At 42.0% G+C, this 16,673-nt stretch overlaps 3 non-coding genes and 1 pseudogene across 3 annotated transcripts; 2 read left to right on the top strand and 2 right to left on the bottom strand.

The window, feature by feature from the left end:
• Window positions 1-112, top strand: LOC119135283. Its single transcript, XR_005100535.1, has one exon. It is a non-coding gene; the product is annotated as a U5 spliceosomal RNA (small nuclear RNA).
• Window positions 113-1,851: 1,739 nt separating this feature from the next.
• LOC119135288 lies at window positions 1,852-2,001 on the bottom strand (annotated as a pseudogene).
• A 12,759-nt stretch (window positions 2,002-14,760) lies between these two features.
• Window positions 14,761-14,832, bottom strand: trnah-gug. The gene has a single exon. It is a non-coding gene; the product is annotated as a tRNA-His (tRNA).
• A 1,397-nt stretch (window positions 14,833-16,229) lies between these two features.
• Window positions 16,230-16,301, top strand: trnad-guc. The gene has a single exon. It is a non-coding gene; the product is annotated as a tRNA-Asp (tRNA).
• The last annotated feature ends 372 nt before the right edge of the window (window positions 16,302-16,673 follow it).

Here is a 16,673-nt window from a genome sequence, read left to right as displayed (position 1 = left end):
ACTCTTATTTCTCTTCAGATCGAATAAATCTTTGGCCTTTTACTCAATATTTCCGTGGGGAGGAACAATAAGAATCTATCTCAATTTTTTGATGCTCTGCGAAAGCGGAGTTTTCTTTCTCTGTTAAAATATCAATATCGCAACCGATAACTGCCTATATCATACTCCGTGCAACAGTCATACTGTCACATAATTCATACCGACACATATGTGAACATGTTCACATAAACAGAGAAATTATGCTGAGTGCAGACAGACAATCACGTTTAAGACCTCGTTTATCAATGCAGTTTAATTTCTCGTGGTACCCATTTGAATGGGCACATGTCAGTCTATTGTAATTTGGCAAAAAATATTGTTTTTGAATAAAAACCAATAACCATCCCCCTCAATTGCACAAGCACTCCTCTTTACTGTTCACAAGCACAATAACAAATACAAGTCATCTTCATCCATAAGCACATCAGTCTTTCCTTGTTAAAACACAGCATCCCTACAAAAAGAAATGTGTTCCATCAACTTTTAGCTTCTTAAAAGACAACGATGGCATTTATTTACATATTGAAACACACGTCCACCTCCTTCAATGTTACACGTAAATGCACATACAGAGAGAAGTTTTATTCATTTTGATCAGGCTAAATGAAGCAAAATATAAAGGTGAATGTAATTCTCATTAATGGAATAAACTACTCCTTTTGACCAGCAGAGGGGTTTGTGTGCACATGAAGCCTCGAGAAATGAACCTATTTGCAAACCGTTTGGTGGGAAAGCCTCAAATCCTAACATCTTACATTTAGATCAGACCCCATCAAGTCATAATTGACTGCTTAATCCTGTAAGAATGAAGCGAACGGATTGAAATGGTTTTCTGACATATGAACTATTGATTTGACCAGTAGAGAGGGTGCACCGTTCCTGGAGGTACTGCAATACCAAGTCGATGTCTCCTAGGCTTGCCGTGTGCAGCTGTGAGAGTTGCTGCAGCCATTTGGAGCACAGCCACGGGCTGGGGGGTGGGGGGATCTGTCTGTGCTTCCTTACCAGCAAGTTTCTGGAAGTCCACATGGCGTCTTTGATGGCAGCAAAGGTCAGCGACTGCTTTGTAAAGTCTTCTTGCTTGATTTTCAACGGGCTCACCCCATAGAGTACAAGGTCTGCATTCAGCGCTTCCCTTGCTGGGAATTGCAGGTCGCCCACAGGTCTACGGCAGCCCTGCACTACCAGAACAGGTGCCACACCGACTCCTGGGTGCCACAGCCAGATCAGGGGCACGTTGAGAGCGCTGACATGCCCCGAGAGTGCATAACGGACCTGACTGGGAGGACATCATGGGCCACCATCCATGACAGGTCCCGAAGTTTGTTTCGAGAGGGCGGGGTGGTTGACGTTGCGCCAAACTGTTGTGGGCTCGCTGAATGCAGGCCCGCGCACTGGACACACCGCTTCCCGCTCCTGTACGACAGAGATCATAGATCTGTGATTTGTTAAAATTTCACTATTTTCTTGCTCTAATTTAAAGTTCTTCAAAAACTTCTTGATTAAGGAATAAGAAGGTGGCAGGTTAAAAGACAGGAATTCTTTGGTCGGTGGTTATTAGCTTTAGTTTCCGGAGGTATGAGCCCATCCAGAATCGTGTCATTGCTTGGCTTTTCGGTGCATTTGGTGTAACGAGCGCACTTCGCAGGTGCAGGGCAACATATCTGCTTCCGAGGAAGAGCTTTAAGTCCGGCACTCCTTTTCCTCCCTTCTTTTTGTTTTTCTTCATGGTGTCCCTCTTCAGTCTCTCCAACTTGGATTTCCAGATGAAGTAAAAAATGGCTCGGTCCAACTCTAAAAGCACCTTCATTGTTGGGATGAAAACAGAACTGATTAGTAAAAGCAAGGGTAAAATCACCACTTTTATGGTTAAAATTCTCTCTTCTATGGTCAGCTCTCTTAATCCCCCAAACCCAAGAACAGATACTACACTTGATCTTAGCCAAAAGGCCGAGAAGCGATTGAGTATACGAGTGACGGACTCGCTTACAGTATTCCCTGTCTACCCATTCTCACCAACGGTTTGTTAGAATAGGCCTCTTTGGCACGTGATTAGCTAGGTAGCTTGAGCTATGCCGTTATATCGCTGTAACCCTTCTCTTGCTTTATTCACTTTCTCTACTCTATGACACCCTTTGCACATATGTAGAAGTCGCTCTCAGTTAAGACTACAAGGTCACACATTATCACACAGGCTAGGCAGAGTCGCGGCCCAGAGTAGTATAAGAGCAGGAACCTTGGCGCTGGGAGAGGGACCTTCTTCCGCATCTCGCAGAAAGGGCTCCACAGCTGTGCATCGATCATTTTGGCATACATTAAATAGTTAAACTGTGAAGGCTGCCTCTTGGTAATTACTGTTAGCATATCGAGCATTAAGGATAAAGAACTGGGAACAAACCCAACAGGTTACAGTACGGAACAGAGTGCTGCTCTTCTGGGCACTAATAAATCGGCAAACTTGTCTGCCGACTTATTTGTTCACTCTTCTTCACTCGCAGTAATGCATGTAGTTCACGAGGCATATATGTGCCCCCTTTCAGCAGTCTCTATCCAACTACACAGTGTAGGTACACTGTAAAAAAAGATTGTAACATTGACAGTAAAGTGCTGTAAAATCGTGACAGCAAAAACATGTAAACAGTAAAACAACGAAACAATGTTCAATTGACTGTAATACTTTGTTAAATACAGAACTAAACCTAACTGTTAATTTTAAAGTAAAAATATGTTCACATAATCACATTTCTTTGTAGAATCTACATACTGTTGTAACCTTAACTAAGAAAACCTGTAATACAAAAAAAACAATACAGTACAGTTAAAACTACGAAATGCCAGTGTTAAAATAATGGTCATTTTTTGTCAAGTTATTTGATTTTTACAGAAAGAAACCATATAGCCTTATCATTTGTATAACGCACATTGCAAACTACTTTAAGAGAAAATAAATAGGTTACAGCTGTAAAGTTGAAGGATTACAAATGGAGATTGTCCAAACTTTTCACCAGGCCAAAACTTAAAAAGTAATTGGGGGCCATGGGTCAGTGTTGTGTTGCATTGTTTGTATGCAAAATGATAGCTACCAATTCCCTTTCACTTTTCCTTTTGCAAAGAACAACAACAAACAGCATACACCATGATTTCTTATTTTCATTACCTGATTTATTTATTTGGAAAACAGAACCTCATGGCAGGCCAGCTTTGACCATTCGTGATTCGTAACTCTTAATATATTTCATGAAATATGTTTCATGAAATAAATTAAGAGGCTTGTAGTTTGTATATTTGAAAAATTAAACAATTTTATCATTTAGTGACAAAAGATCTTATGTGTTTCAAACATCACCACAGTGTTAAACTAAAATATTACTGAAAAAAATGTAAAAGACTGTATTTAAATTAAGTGTAATGTTTTCATTAATGTTGTTTTCTCGAGGTAAGTGCACCATGGACGGTTATGTAATTATGGCTAATAACACTGTAATTGGATAACACCCACTGTGGAAAATCATTTATTTCATTGCACCACCATCGCGAGAGGTTGCAGTACGCGCTTTTCAAAGTTTAACGGCTCGTGCGTGCCCAGCCCGCCATTTCAGGCAAGTGCAAGTCTACTACACTGACGCCCTCGGTTCGTGCTGCTACAACTTGGAGCTGCGAAAGAAAACAAAACTTGGAGCTGCGATTACATGATAAGGCAGAGGACCGTGACATGTAATACTGGTAAGCTTAAAATTGACGTTGTTTGAAATTGTTCTGCTCAACCACTGAAGTCACCTAAGATTAAAAAATATATATATACACTAGCTCTGTTTATGACCGCTGTTATAACGCTGACTAGCGGGGCTAACTCGACTTTTGGCAGTTTTTGGGTATACTTAGCTTAGCTAATTGTTTATCACCAAAACGCACAAGCACGCACACACACACACACACACACGTGCATGCGCCCGCACACACGTGTAAATTGGAGCTGACTCTTAGCTAGCATTTTGTTATTCAGCTTGTTTATTGCTAAAACAAACGTACCACTGAAATCTTTCTATGGTCGAAATCCTTATGTTCGGATTTTTCATTGGACTTTGCGATTGTGCAAAAGGCGTTTTTGTGTATGTACAGCCAAGCTAGCTAAAGACGTCGACGTTTTTTTTTTTTCCAAGTGTATTTCGCGCTTACAACAAGCGGGCATTTTGTGAGTTTTCATCGCGAACTTAAACTGTGCTTTTGTCCATTTTTTTTCTCCATCTAAAATTAAAAAGGGAGGGAAAATGTGGCCTTTTCTCCAACATTAGTCCATGTTATTTGTCAGCTTAGTTTGCTCAAAATGATTTGAGTGTGTTAACATTGACAACTTAGCAGATTTTTATCCGTTGCCATCATACATTATTAACGGGCACCAAGTCATTCCACTAAAACATAGTGTGTTGTCAAAATAAGCATTGTCTTGACTTGTTTGGTGGGGAAACCACAATAAAATGCACATGTATGTTGAGATAAAATAACAATGGCTGGGGGGGAAAAAGTTAGCAGTTTGCTCCTTCTAAGAAGTTACTTTTTTGTATAGGCTATGTGTTACTTGACTCAATGATTAATTAATAGTCTTCTTTTACTTGCCATCTTGCAATGTGAAATAATTCTTTCTTGCCTGCAGAAATGATGGACTTGGAGCAAACGTTTATACGCAGCGCTATCAATGAGGTCTTACCTGACCTTCCAGAGATGACAAAAGACATTCTAGAGGAAACCTTACAATCCCTTGGTGTAGAGACTTATGATGATTTTCAGTTCATTGAGGAGGCAGATTTACTGTCTGCATTGAGGCCGATACAAGCCAGAAAAGTCCTTGCAACTTGGAAGCTGAGATGTAAGTCAGGTTTTGCACTACAGGAAGAAGCCCTTTCTAAAGTAGCCCACTTGAAACATAAACATTTGTATTGTGTAACAAATAACACTTTGTGTGTGGTTTTACAGGCCAGACTCCTGAAACAAGCAGCTCATCGGTTTGTGCCTCTCCGGGACCTCCCACATCTTTGCCTTCGGGTTCACCCCTAAGTTCAACCTCAACCTCTTCAAACAGCTGTCCAAGCCCTGACATAGACTGGGTAAATTACTTCATCATACCATGGGACAAGTTCTCAGAGGAACTGATGCAGTCACTAGAAAGAGGAAAACGACCAAGTCCACGACTAAGGAGGGAGATGGTCAGAATTGTGGTCCGTGAGATGATGCAAAAAAAGTCTTGCATAAGTAATAAGCACACTACTGCAGTTGCTCAAAAGATGGTGGCAAAATATCCTAAATCTTTACAAGATGTCATAGAAGGTGACGTTATTGGGCCAGGTTATCATTCTCTAGCCAAGCAAATGCAAAATAGGATCGAGAATGCGAGGCGATCTACGACTCCAAAAATAAGAAAAAGAAAGCATCGCACTGAAGATTCAGACACAGAGGAAGTCGCTATAGAGCAGAGAGCAGCAATCAGGGATACGTATGGGTGTATTAAATGGGATATGAAATTCTTGCCTCTTGGAGAGACCCCAGAGACTCAGCAGGAGAAGAAAGAGAAATTGAAGAGGATGTCTCAGCAAACTGATGCAAATACAGAAGAAGTCAAACGTCTGATGAAGATGACTTTCTACACACAACGTAAACAAATCAACGAGGGGAAAAATCTCAAATACCTCCTTGAAGAGTGGCCATTTTTGTTCAATGAACTTGGCATGACGGTTCACTTTCAGGAGCTTAACGGAATCAGTCTCAAAGAAACCTTCACGCGGAATGTAGATCTGAAGGGGAAAAGGCTCCTGAATTACATGAATATGGTCTGTGTCACCAAGAACAAAAGGTTCCTTCAGTCTCTCACAAAGTTAAAAATGATGAGGGGAGAGCTAAATGGTTGCTCTGAAGATGTTAAGGAGATGGTGCTGCTTCTCCTGTCCTACTTTGATGAGAAGGAAGATGCGATGTTCTATCATGTGGAGGACACATGCCTGGCTGTGGAAGTACAGATGGATCAGATTCCCTTGACACCCACCATTGTTGTGTGTGGTAAGTTCACATTTCTTTCTTATAATTATCTCTTACATTTAATATTACACTTTTTATCTTTCTCTTTTGCTTAATCTATTTGAAGATAAATCGATTTTACACAGTGTTGTTGGTTGTGTAAGAATATTAGTCAAGTGGCCTTAAATTTTGTCTACTTACAGTAAGTAAATTAACCGTGACGGTTGAGAAGCATATATGCTCAATGTTTTCTTAAAGTGTTCAGTAATGCCAGCCTGGCTACATTTTGTTTGAACCTTTCTTTTTTTCCCCCTTTTTTTTTTCTTCTTCTTTTTTTGTATTTAGGACGATCCTGCTTTTCTTCAAGACGGTTCATGTTGAGTGTGGATCAAAACATCGTATGTGACAACATCCCCTTCTTCATCTCTGCCCTGTGCATGCTGTTTGGAAGCTATTATTGCTTTAACATCCATTACCCTACAGCGCTGGCATCAACCCTGGAGTTTCTGCAGAGGTATGTCCTTTTTGATTGATGGATTTTACCAAAGTGAACTGATATGAATCTTAGGGCGTTTTCACAAGGGACTCAAATCCGTATTTGGGTATGATATTTGCTCAAAATCCACTTGTTTCGTACCATGTGAACACAATCTGGACCGTGCCAGGATAGGGCCAGAGAAACCTTCCTTGGAGGTCGTATCGGAGTCCGGGTACGAGTGGATACGGATCATGTGAACACAAACCGGACTCTGGCCGTACTCCAGACCAGACGCAGGCTCCAGGCGGCGGTGACGTCACCGTCGCCACGCGACCATAAACAGACCAAAACAACGCAGCATCCTTGCTCTACGGGCTCAAATTTGTGACCGGATAACTCGCTGGATGAACAAGGCATCGTTTTCAACATCTTAATTCGAACGGGCCATCATGTTTAGTAACAACACTCTTCTTGCCTCTTGTTGCTAACAAGTTCTTCGTTTGTTGTCATTCTAGGCCGTCACTCGTTTTATTACGTCTGTACTTCTCACTCTCTTGTTTGTTGGATTGCTACAGAATGTTTGTATACCGCTGCCTGCTGTTTTGGTCCAGTCAGTCACTCAGGTCCAGTACGGACCTGGTAAGGACTAAGACACCATGTGAACAGAAAAAAATTTCATTTTTCTCTGGCTGGTTTCGGGCACGGCCACGCATGTGAAAACGCCCTTAAATTACTGCAAGCATGACTCAGGTTTAGATGACTTGTCAATTACTGTTTTGAGAGTAGCCAATCATTTTCTATTTGTCAGTGAAGCTATTTTATGAATACAATTGTCTGTTTTTCTCATATTTCCATAGATGTTTTTTCTCCATCAACCCAGAGAAGGGCACTAAAGTGGAGAAGACAAGCACATCCCGTCTTCATGTGAACCCTCGAGTCATCACCTTGATTCAGGAGCTTTCGGATCATGAGTGGCGTGATGTCTGAACATGGACTTAAAAGAGTGAGATTTGTGGCACGTCATTTTAAAGGTTTGCTTCGGCTCTCTCTTGTTATCGAGTTTGTAGACTGTATTTGTAGACCAGTATTTTTTTTGTTTGTGTCATTTACAAGTATTTTGTTACTCGATGTGAGGGAACTAGTTTAGATACGAGAGCATACACGCTAGTGAGGAAATGATTACCTTTTGAGGATTCGAATAATAAGTTACCTAAAAAAAATAAAAGCCAGATTTAAAGAAAATGTAACAAGACAACTTTAATAAGAAGTCTATTCCCTTTGTTACACGCTCTATATTTCAGTTCTACTAGCATGATCCTAAATCTGTCATATTCTCTCCATTTTATTATTTGTGAGGTTCTTGTTTGGAAAAAATGTATGTGATGTGAATATGGACAGATCATTTTGTTCACTGCTTTGAAAAAAAGAATTCCCTTGAACGAAGCAATTTTTCTAGATGTTCTGTTTTAAACACAACAACTGTTAAGATATAAGTTCAAATGCTAAACCTGGTCAGATGAACAGTTTGGTTTGATGGTTTACATTTTTGGTAAACTCTATTTAAATGTCTTAGAGTTCATATTAAATAGCCTAAGGATTATTTGATCTGTTTTGACTGTAAAGAAACAGTTTAAGCTGAGCAATAATGGTAGCATGCATATTTATGTATGGCATTTCTGTTTATATTTGAGATGTTTCAGTCCTAAAACAAGATTTTATGCTTTATATCGGCTACAATTACATTTACAAATATATATTTGAGAGTAAAAAAAATGTCTCCATTATCCGTAAGACAATTAAGGAGAAGGGTTCACTTAATTGTCATACTCTGTTCTAATGTTTATACGATGATACGAATGTGTCTTGAGTGAGGACAGATTATTTTCTTCACTTCTTTGAGTTTAATAAACTTCTGTAGACACACGTAATTTTTTTTTTTTTTTTTTTTTATCTCAGCAAGGTAACTCAGGGTATAACTTGTGGCTTTTCACTAAATTACATGTTATTGGTTAAACACTTACACATATGTTGAGGGCGGTGCATTTAAAATTAAATTTTACTTTTCAGTTTTAGATTGATATAAGATACACTTAACAGAACAGGATTTTATGCTTATTAAAACGTAATTGAGTAAATTCAGTGAGCCTATAAAGCTGTTGCTTTGACTGTAAAATATAGTTGTTAATACTAAAAAAATAATTATATTTGAATCAATATTTGAGTTAAACATGCAGAAAAATTCAGTCAAACTGCATTTTTAATCTACAATTATTACTGCAAATTTATGTTATGTACTTGGGGTTTTTCAGTAAAGTTGAATGAGATTGGATGTAGAATTGACATCAATTCATTGCAAATTTTACTAAAATTATTAGTTATATAGCTGCATATTCATGCTTATTCAGCAGAACATAGCTGTTAAATCTACCAATGTAGATTGTACTTTTTGTAAATTATAACAGTTTAAAACTGTATGATTTACAGGTTGCTCTGTAAAATCGTTTACATGTTGACTGTACATTTTACAGGATTATTCTGGTAACCCCCGCTGCCAGTTTTATTCTGTAAAAACAACGGATTTTTTTTTACAGTGTACCTATTAAAAGGGTAGTCCAGATGAACTTTCCAGGTTCATCATATGTACAACAGCTGCGCCAAAAAGAGCACCAGCATCCGGGTTAGCGCTGCCCGACTGAGCTTTGTTCATAATGTAATGAACAATATGAGTGACAATCAGAATCCAGTTGCGAGTTGGAACCGAATACTTGTTTGCCGATTAGAGCAGTGGTCCCCAACCTTTTTTGCACCACGGACCGGTTACGTGTCAGAAATATTTTCGCGGACCGGCCTTTATATAAATAAATATATTTATATATTTATTATTTAAATATTTATATATATAAATAGGATGAAATAAAATGATACGACTGGCATAAAACCAAATATAAACCACATAAAAATAAAACGTTGAATTAGTGGGAGCACCGAGCTCTTTTCTCAGAAATGAGCCGTTCCCATCTAGGCGTAATCGGAGACAATGACACCCGAAGTGGTTAAGGTTTGTCTTTAAATGCAGGATGCTTGGTCTCCATGTGCCGAAGCAGGTTTGAAGGCTTCATTGCCTCATTAGCTAGCCTTTCGCCACATATGCGGAGTGCACTTGGCGCGTCAGAGTCACCTGTGGCGATAAATCCATATTTTAAGTAGGACTCCAGAAATGTTCTTTTAAATGCAGCTTTCCTTTTCTTAAAAGTCGTAGCCTCTTCTTCTTCAGTGTCCTCATTGGACGTTTTTCCCTTTCCGAAGAAGCTTTCCAAACTTCTCTGTTTCTTGCTCATTTTTGCTTGCCTCGCAGGCTTGACTGTGGTGACATGTCACGTGACCGAGACGAGCGCCCTGTGTCAAGAGTCCTTATTTTTCAGATGCACCGACAGATGTAATTGGGAGAGATTCGCCAAATTTTTTATATTTTTCAAAATAAATTCTTACTCATTTTGCTAGCTTTGCGGGCTCGACTGGGGAAACATGTCACGTGACCGGGACGAGCGTCTTAACCTGAATGAATTGATCGTCAATGAAAAAAAAAAAAGATATATATATAGTATATATATTTTTTTTTTCCTGTGCGGCTTGGCGGCCCGGTACCAAGTGACCCACGGACCGGTACCGGTTCGCGGCCCGGTGGTTGGGGACCACTGGATTAGAGGACTTGATGAATTTCTAGCACTGAGCAGCAGAGTGGCGCAGCGGGAGCGTGCTGGGCCCATAACCCAGAGGTCGATGGATCGAAACCATCCTCTGCTATTTGGAGTTTGTCTGCTTTGGACCTTCTTTCAAGTAATGCTTTTGAGAAGAAATGTCGTGCGCATAATATTTTCCACGCGTTGGTTGTGCTGCATGGAAGTCGACCACCCATCCTCAATCCATACAGTTTGTGAGGGATATATGTGCCTTCTTTCACCATTCTCAGTCCAAATACACAGTGTAGTTACCTATTAAATGGGTACTCCAGGTTAGAATAAAAGGCAAAGATTGATATTTCGCAAAAACCTTTGAAGGGTCTTGATACTTTACGGCTGCACTGACAGGATTTCGGCAAAAAGACCAGACCTGAATTGATGCAGAAGTGGCTGTGGTGGGATTTTAACCCACAAGTCAGGAGTGACTGGAGCTTAAATAAACAACGGCTTAGGCTCGGCCACACTACCTAATTCCTGGGCTACTGCATGGAATTCTCTTGACAATTATATTAAAACTTTGGAATCGGAGGCTACATAGCTGGTTTCCCCACCAGCAACCAGGTTAGTGCTGTCCGACACCGCCTTGTTTATAATGTAACAAACAAGAAACAACACGCAGAAGGCCTTGCAATCATCGACAAGAGCCAGCTACCCGGAAAGCAAAAATTGCGATGCTACAACTTCACATTGTACCAAAGGGCCATGTGGCCACTGAAGATGAGCAACATCAACAGCGAATGGGCTGGACAGACTAAGCCAACTCCTACATTCGGAAATGGCTAGGTCTACAGAAAGGTTTCTCTGACACAGGCTTGTTCGGGGCAACCGCGCTGCAACTGCCGATCCTGTCCATACCTTGGGCTATGAGTAGAAGGCCAGGTTCGTTCTTGAGCTAAAAGGATCCTTGGATCCTACTGTGCGAAATGCACTCGTGGCGCTATCGGCAGGCTTCAACATCAGGAAAGAATTGGCAAGGTGAAAGAAGGGAGAGCGGGGCTTGGCTGGAGAGAGCCTCCACGATTCTGGTCCAAGGCCACAAAGAGGGGGACCCCTGTGCAGCGCACCTAACGCCAGCCTACAGCACCTACTGGCAGGCTGCACTGACACAGGCACGCTACAGATGCCGCCACGACCCAGTCCTGACGAAGCTGGCCGAAGTTCTCGAGACCAGCAGAAAAGAGACCAACAACCAGTCTGCAGCCATACAGCTCCCTGTCAGGTTTGTGAGGGCAAGGGAGAGCAGTCGAGACACCAGCCGACGAGGCAGTTTTCCGACAGCTGAAGTTCAATCGAATCAGGGAGAGCACGGACGCAGTTCCGCACTCTCACAAATTACGCAGTCGAGATTGAAATGAATTCCTTTATTGTCAAATTAACGCAGTGTTAACTGCGAAAATTAGTTCATACTAGGCATTCCATATCAATGAGGACAGGAAAAGGGTTCTCCCTCGCCGGTACGCTGGCACTGCGTGCCCGGAGCCAAGAACGCCTTAAAATGAAGATGGATTTTTCATTCTTTTTGAGATTTGACCAAAATCTACTAAAATGAATTTCTACAGTCTTCGAATTGGACTTTGTCAAATTTTAAGCTGATAGATAGGCTAGGAGAGAGGACTTCGGGCCAGCAGGAAAGGGAGATGCCATTTTCAAGGCGTGGTCCTCCTCCAGAAGGCTGCCTATCTATTAAAACAGAATTCGAATTTTGGAACAAAGGAGAACTCACTCCAACCAATTAGCATTTTAGACCCTTTGTCTCTTTTTTTGCTCTGAGTTTGGCGAGTGGAATTGTTGGCGTTTGAACTATTGAGACTTGTCATTCTTTTTCTTGCCTATTCATTAATCCATCCATCCATTTTCTGAACCGCTTAGTCCCCACGGGGGTCGCGGGAGTGCTGGAGCCTATCCCAGCCGTCATCGGGCAGTAGGTGGGGGACACCCTGAACCGGTTGCCAGCCGATCGCAGGGCACACAGAGACAAACAACCATTTGCACTCGCACCTAGGGACAATTTGGAGTCTTCAATCGGCCTACCAAGCATGTTTTTGGGATGTGGGAGGAAACCGGAGTGCCCGGAGAAAACCCACGCGGGCCCGGGGAGAACATGCAAACTCCACACAGGGAGGGCCAGAGGTGGAATCGAACCCGCACCCTCCTAACTGTGAGGCGGGCGTGCTACCCAGTGCGCCACCGAGCCGCCCCCTATTCATTAAATTTCTTCTTAATCCTTAATTCGGTTATCAATTATTTCGTATTAACTATGTTGAGCATGGTTTTATTTGCAGTAATTAGAACTTTAATTTTTCTTTATTTCCCTATCGTAGTCATTCTTTAAATCCGTTCAATTCTTCTTAACGTGAAGACAGCTTTAATCCATAACATCATGAATTGTCAGATCTGGTTCGAAGTAGTTATCTTGAGCTCAGCTAGGGCTCTGAATCCAGTGATCTCAGTTCAAGTCTCGGTTGGACCTCAAATGTTTGGTCATATACAGTCGTATGCAAATGTTTGGGCACCCATCCATCCATCCATCCATCCATCCATCTTCTTCCGCTTATCCGGGGTCGGGTCGCGGGGGCAGCAGCTTCAGGAGGGACTCCCAGACTTCCCTCTCCCCAGCTACTTCATCTAGCTCATCCCGGGGGATCCCAAGGCGTTCCCAGGCCAGCCGAGAGACATAGTCTCTCCAGCGCGTCCTGAGTCGTCCCCGGGGTCTCCTACCGGTGGGACATGCCCGGAACACCTCCCCAGGGAGGCGTCCAGGAGGCATCCTGATGAGATGCCCGAGCCACCTCATCTGGCTCCTCTCAACGTGGAGGAGTAGCGACTCTACTCCGAGTCTCTCCCGGATGACCGAACTTCTCACCTGTTTGGGCACCCCTCACCATTTTCAAGATTTTCATTTATAAATCATTGGCTGATCGCATCAGCAATTTCAGTTAAATATATCATATAGCAAACAGACACAGTGATATTTGAGAAGTGAAATTAAGTTTATAGGATTTGCAGATTTGTCAAGAAGAATGGTCAAATATACCTTCAACCTGAATCCAGACTCCCATTGGAAACTATAGCAAGTGTCTAGAGCAGTGGTTCTTAACCTTGTTGGAGGTACCGGATCCCACCAGTTTCTTATGTGCAATAACCGAGCCCCTCTTTAGTGATTTTTTTTTTTTTTTTCAAATTCAAGACATAGATGTTTTTTACTGCCGCACAACATGAGCCGTGCATGAACACCACCTTGTTCAAAGATTAAAACCAACACAATGCATGGATTCACGACAAATGACATACCAGCAAATCAGTGTGACTTCTGTGTTGCCTTTGCGAGACCAGTTCAGATATGCGCTATCACAAATTTATAAATCAGGTGTGTTCGGACCTCCGCAGTGGAGGCTCTGCTGAACCCCTGAGACCGACTCACCGAACCCCTAGAGTTTGACCGAATCCAGGTTAAGAACCACTGGTTTAGAGGCTGTCATTTCTGCAAAAGGAGGATCTACTAAATATTGATGTCATTTTTCTGTTGGGGTTTCCAATTGTATGCATCTGCCTACTTTTGTTTAAATAATGATTGCACACTGTCTGCAAATCCTATAAACTTCATTTCACTTCTCAAATATCACTGTGTTGATCACTGCCGTCATCCGCCATGCATGGATTCGGGCCATCTGATTGGTTCCTTTGCCCCCCCATACACACACAGGAATTGGTTAGGACTTGATTAGTAAGTGTTAGGAATCGTTTTGGCTGTCCGTTCAGAGCAAGGAACAACCCACTAGCCCCACGGGAAGTTGTCATTTTCTGTAAGCTTGTGTGTATGTAAATTTGTCATGGTCCAACGTAAGACTGTTTAGGGTGAATAAAAAATAACTGCAACAAGTTTATTCTGCTATTAACCAGATTCAAACTGGGATTGCAGCCGCCTCAATGCTATATTATGGCCAATATGCAGTTGCATGTTTAGGGTCTTTTCTCTAGGATCTTCAGCCACGACACCCAGGCAGACCATGAAAGAATGTTGATGTTAAAATGTTGGTGGAACTATCCAATAACTACGCAGATCCGATGATCCCTAAGACTTGAGATGAGACAAAATTGAAAAGGCTATTTGTTGACAGTGTCTGTGAGTTACTTCAACCCAAAAGTTCACATAAATTACACATAGCTAATGTTGACCACAAAATGGCATGTGAGCTGGCCAGGAGTCCTGGAATCTTCTGATCTGTAGACAGCTGCGTTATCCATTGCTCCATGAGCCCCACGGGAATATGTGTCTTGTAAGCTTGTGTGTAACACTTTTGCAAAAATGAAAAAATAAATAAAAATGGGTGACATTATTTGAACATGCCATGATGCTTTATTCATTGTGCCACTCGCCCTACAAGTTTGTAGGTCAATTTTCTATTGACCGCAAACGTGTGGAAAATCGTCATTGTCCAAAAGTTAGCTGCTTAGCAATAGTGAGCAAGGGACAAATTCCACGCAGTAATTTGAGCATGCCATGACCCGGATTCGAACCGGGGTTGCTGCGGCCACAACGCAGAGTACTAACCACTATACGATCATGGCCAAGATGCACAACTACGCTACTGCATACAGGCCATGATCGTGTAGTGGCTAATGGTTGAGTGCGATTCAAATCCGGATTATGGTATAATCAAACTACCTTGTTGAATTTGTCTGCTGGTCACTGTTGCTAAACAGCCTTCCTTTGGACAATGACAGTTTTCCACACAAGTTTACAGTCGATACAGTCTTGTAGGGTGAGTGGCGCAATGGATGACACATGACGGCGGATTCAAGTGATGAGAATCAAAACAACAGATTTAAGAGACTCAAGGTAAATTAACTCAACCCGTTTTGTTTCAATTGACAGCCCATGTGACATGCACCTCAGATGAAATGGGGCTAGTTGATCAGCAGCAATGTTTTAACAAAGGGATCATCTGGGAGTTGAACCCTCGACCTCTCACACCCAAAGCAAGATTCATACCCCTAGACCACCGGTGTCAAACTCGAGGCCCGGGGGCCAGTTATGGCCCACCGTATCATTTTCTGTGGCCCGCGACGACAAATTGTGCATTAAATTTACGTCATACTAAAATTGCAAATTGTCGTAACTTTTAAGAATCTTCTTAAAATTATTTTTGAAATATTTGAAAAGTTTCCACTAGTCTGATTTGAAAAACAATTATTTGTCAGTTTGTTTTGTAGCTTATACTGTATATAATATGAACCGTTTATTTATTTGGGTTGACAGTCATAATGGCCCGTCGAGGGAAACTTTGACTACAATGTGGCCCGCGACAAAAATGAGTTTGACACCCCTGCCCTAGACCAACGAGCCTCAAAGAAAGCTCGCAGACCATGTTACATTCTGTGTAACATTGGCCTATCAAACAGTCCACACAACAATAGACAACAGTGTTTCAAAGAAGAGCTCGTCCGGGAGTTTAACCCGGGTAATCAAAGAACCCTAGGCGAGAATCATTCCCCTGCACCAATGAGCCCCATAGTAGACCAGCTGACCCCGTTACATTCCGATTGGAAGCCCATGTGACATGGACCTGAAGACTGAATGTCAGTGATTTATGGAATAAATGGAATCTGGTTGGCCTAAGGCTCCCAATTCCCCAACTTCAAACCCTAACGCTAACCCTCAAACCCTAACAATTACCAAACCCTAATAATTAACCCTTAACCTGCTAACCCGCCTACCATAACCCCCTCACCTTTAATCTCTAATACTCCCCCTAAAGGTAGTGCTCTCTAAACTTGAATGCAGGCATATGCGAACTGGACCAGCAGATTGCCCCATTTCAGAACTGTTTTAGAAACCTTTACAGACGGTTAAAATCCACATAATAGTTACGCGCGCATGTGTTCCGTGAGCGTTCTCGTCCCCCCCCCCCACCCACCTTTCCTTTCTCCCGCCAAGTAGCAAATTGCCCCTCTACACAGAACAGTCCTCGTTAGTATAGTGGAGAGTATCTCCGCCTGTCATGCGGAAGACCGGGGTTCGATTCCCTGACGGGGAGTTTATTTCTTTGTGCAAAGTAGAATTTAAGCAGGTTTTCGACCCATGTGCGTTAACCTGTGTTTGCAGCAGAGTTATTGTATAGCTGCATTGGTTTATATCATTACATCATAAGATGGCACCGCGGATGGCCACCTCGGTGACTCGCTCTCTCCTACTTTTCGTTATTTTCTATCTTTTTAACCTCACTTTGAATCATACTTCCGGTTTGCCACGTAGAGCGCCGCAGCGTCACGAGAGAGACGATCTACATTCCAACATTTCTATATGTTTTTCTAGTTCTTTCGCGCTTTTTATGTTTTTTACTCCACTTTTGGGAGTTTACTATTGTTGAAAGTCGCGGACCGTCAATCCCTGCCATTTCAACCACGTC

Source organism: Syngnathus acus, chromosome 15 (genome assembly GCF_901709675.1).
Source record: "Syngnathus acus chromosome 15, fSynAcu1.2, whole genome shotgun sequence".
NCBI classification, from domain to species: domain Eukaryota; kingdom Metazoa; phylum Chordata; class Actinopteri; order Syngnathiformes; family Syngnathidae; genus Syngnathus; species Syngnathus acus.
Note: the sequence above shows the minus strand (reverse complement) of the source record. Positions and strands in the feature narration are given on the sequence as shown.